General features: G+C 38.7%; 1 pseudogene; it reads left to right on the top strand.

Annotated features, from left to right (window-relative positions):
- Positions 1–676: 676 nt before the first annotated feature.
- On the top strand, positions 677–1,577 carry LOC111878681 (myosin-3-like; annotated as a pseudogene).
- Positions 1,578–4,150: the final 2,573 nt, after the last annotated feature.

Genomic DNA, 4,150 nt, shown 5'->3' with positions numbered 1-4,150 from the left:
CTTAGATCGTTGATAATTTTTGTTTCTTTTTATGAATATGTTTGCGTTGATTGAGGTTTTGAGTTAATTGGTTATTATTTAATGTTTTAATGAATTGTCTCGATCGAGAACTGGTTTAAGTCAATGCGGTTCAATCCCTAAAAGGTTATTCTTATTCTTATTAATTCTTAAGTGGCGTTTTTGTAAATTTTACTCTTCTTTTTCTATAATCCTTGGTTTCCTTTTGTCTTTCAGATGCACAAATAGTTAGCTTTCAAGGATTTGGAAGTGAATCAAATTGTAAATGCAGTAGAGGAAATTGTGAAGGAGAATTATTTGGCAAGTATTTTTATTCAGCTCTATTTAAGAAATCTCATTTTCAAAAATACCCTTTTTTATGATAAATATATTCTTTTTTTTGTAGGGTGATTGCATCTATCATGTCTCTTCTAGATTGTTTAACAGCTGAAAGATTACTCATGAACTTAAGCTGAAATTTGGCTCTAGTTTACATAGAAGGATACATATCACATAGGTAAAGTCTCTCTTGCATTATAAACTCGATTTTTACATTTTCTACAACAGATTTGTAATTTCATCACATGTCAATAGGCAAATGATGACAACATTCTAGAAGATCCTTTCAGCAATTTCAAAATTGGTCAAACTTTGACCACAAGGATTGTGTCAAAAACCAATGGTGAAAATAGTAACAACATTCAGTGGGATTTATCCATTAAACCCTCAGTACTTTCAAGTGAAGAACATGTTTCATTTATCAAAACTCACACATTTCTTTAGTCATATAACATATCTAGAAAATTGCCACATTATAACCAGAGGTGTAGCAGCAGCAGTCTACTTAGCAGTCAACAGTCTACTTAATGTGTCAATGCAATCTGAACAATTTCGTATTGCAATGGTAGTATACCCAAAAATATGAATAATCAACAATCTTACACTTCTTTATGTTTTCATTTTCACAAAATTTCTTTACTTAAGGATGCTTTGGATGTTGTTCATGTCAACAAAGAGAACCAAGAAAACATTTGTGAAATGCTTGCAGCGGTTTTATGGCTGGGAAATGTAACGTTTTCACTTGTTGATGATGAAAACCATGTGGAACCTGTGGTTGATGAAGGTAATGCATACTATTTGGGGTTCATAATTTAGATCTTTTATTCATTAAGGCATATTTCTTTTTTCATTTAGTAACATATAATGTCAATGGCAGCTCTTCAAACTGTTGCTAAATTGCTTGGGTGTCGGATTGAGCAGCTACAACTTGCTTTGTCCTCTAGCGAAATGCAAGTTCGTGGTGAAAAATTCATTAAAAAGCTAACCCTATCCCAGGTAAGAAAATTAATAGATACAAACATCTGTATGTATAATAATAAGTATAAAAAAAATATTATGAATTATTTCAGGTGATTGACGCAAGGGATGCATTGGCAAAATCGATATATTCTTCTTTGTTTGATTGGTTAGTTGAACAAATCAACAAGTCACTTTCTACAGGGAAACACATGTCAGGGAGATAAATTAGTATTCTTGACATCTATGGATTCGAGTCATTTGGTGCTCATCACTTTTGCTGAGGAACTTCCTGATAGTTGGAATGACGATCCATATATGCTATCTATTAAAGCATTTGATCACCCCTTTGTTTTCCCAACTACACATTCTTTCTTAAATCTCTTCTTTGATTTAGTTTTAGACATAGAGCTATAGAGGTCAATCTTTTTATCTGTAAAGAGAATTTTTGTCCCTGTAATTTGTCATTTCAATCAATGAGAATTACATTCCTCTGAATATAATTGCTCTAACTATCTTATCCATATAAAATACTACATTTTTTCTTGTTTACAGTAGAACAGGTGTATGCATATAAATAGGATACATAAATCATTACACCCTTCAAGGTTGCTGAAGTAATGAGTAAAAATGGCATAGGCCCAAATGCCAAAAAGCAAAACGGTGAGGCCAATGGGTCCCCTGTTTTTGCAGTTACAAGTCCTGGTTTAGTCAACGGTGTTGTACCATGGAGCTATAAGGGAAGATTCTATTAAAAAATACTTTAGCACAGGACAACTATCAGTTTGCTAAATTAAGTGATGAATGGAATTGAACTTATTTAACTGAAACTTATTATGTGTAACAGCCCAAAATCTCAAGTATTGTTAAGTTGCATTTTGGGGGTGTTTTAAAGGGGAGACTCGGCGAGTTGGAGCCAGACTCGCCGAGTGGGGTCGCAGCTTGGGTCGCGGGTTCGCGACTGGACTCGACGAGTCCAGGTAGGGACTCGACGAGTCGACGCTGTTCAGTGGAAAACCCTAGCCGTTCAGTTTGGGACGTATATAAGGGATCTAATGCCGTCATTGTTCGTCTTTTGGCCGATTGAGGAGAACCCTAGACGACTGTGGCATCTAGAGCAAGCTTGAAGGCCATTATTGACTTTGAAGGAATTGTGGTGCAAGAAGAGGAAGGACTTTGGCCAAAGGAAGATCAAGGGGATCGAGTTCTGAGGTTGGGGACACAGAGAGTACGTTTTCAGGTTATGTTTCGGATCATTCCTGTTATTTTGATGTGTACATGAATTTAGGGTTTATGAAACCCATTTGGAGATTAGATGGATTGTTGTGTCGTTATCCAATGTTTATAACCTTGTATTAGGACCCTTAGAGGTCCAGAAGGTCCCATGTTTGTATATTCGGGAAAATATGTATCTCAGGAAGCAGTTGATCGACTGCATGGCGTGGACTCGCCGAGTCGGATGATCAGACTCGGCGAGTAGCTTGAAGATTTAGTGGGACTCGCCGAGTTGTTCTTCAGACTCGGCGAGTGGAGTCGGGGTGGCCCCGCGATTCTTCCAGGAGTAAGTCGTCGAGTCAAAGAGGATACTCGACGAGTAGAAGGGGACTCTTAGAGGATTGAAGGACGACCAGACTCGCCGAGTCGCCAGGGAACTCGCCGAGTCCAGTCGAGCTGACAATGGTCTGTTGACCAGAGTTGACCGATGTGATTTCTTAGGGTCAGTTAACGTGGGAGATAGAAGAGTTAATAAGGGATATATGATGTTTCGGGGAGCTTGTAGCTCGGAGGATCAAGTGCAAGGGATTTCAGGAGTTGCTATCTTCCAGTGTCTGCGAGGTGAGTCTTCTCACTATACTGTACCCGGAAGGGTTTGACTGTGTGACCGAAGGGTCGTATATGATATGTATGCTATATGTGGTAAGTTAATTGTTATGTGTGCTATGTATGATATGTGGGCCGGAAGGCAATATGTTATGGGCCGGAAGGCGATTATGTTATGAGGACCGGAAGGTCAGGGCCTGGAAAGGCGTATGTGCGTAAGGTATACTGGGGAACTCACTAAGCTTCGTGCTTACGTTGTTTATGTTATGTTGTTTCAGGTTCTTACAGTAACGCGGGATGGCAACGGTTCGATTGTACACACCGAAGAAAGAGTTGTGTTTTGGAGGATCCTGGTCTCCTATTATAACGAAAATGAAACTATGTTTTGTAATCCGAATGTGAATAAGATTTTAAACAAGTGTTTTAATATTAAATCGATTATTTAAATGAAAAATTTTGTTTTTGGAAATCACGGTGTTACAAATTGGTATCAGAGCCTTGGTTTGAGGGATTCGGACGCGCCTACAGGTGAGTCTGGACTCAAACTGAGGAATTGAGAAAAGGTTTTCAAATAAATAGTTTTCTAAAAGTGAATAAGAGTTCAAAGAGAAAGCAAGAAAGAGCAGTGTGTACAATCAGCCAGAGCCAAACGGTGATTTCCCAAAATACCCTTACTTTTGTATCATGAAATATCTATTATGCACTTTATGAGACATTATCGCATGCTAGAGGCAGGCTAGGTATTTCACATCTTAGGACTAGGGTGACCTGATTTGTGATGCCTTAGTCTAGGGTTTGCTGTTATATGTGCGTTATGCTTTTGTGTGTATGTGATGAGTGAGGGTATCTAGTTAGAATGCACGAGGGGTAGAGCTACGGAGCACAGTGGTACTTCCGAGGATGAGCCGAGAAGGTGGAGCTATCACAGCTAAGGAGTCCTATGTATGCTTCGATGCTCGAATGCTGCTTGCTTCGTGCTTTGTGGAGTTCTCGATGATGGGAGACAGCTACTAAGTGAGTATGACGATACTCAGGA

The sequence above is a fragment of the Lactuca sativa genome, chromosome 9 (assembly GCF_002870075.4).
Source record: "Lactuca sativa cultivar Salinas chromosome 9, Lsat_Salinas_v11, whole genome shotgun sequence".
Lineage (NCBI taxonomy): Eukaryota > Viridiplantae > Streptophyta > Magnoliopsida > Asterales > Asteraceae > Lactuca > Lactuca sativa.
This window is presented reverse-complemented; position numbering and strand designations above follow the sequence as displayed.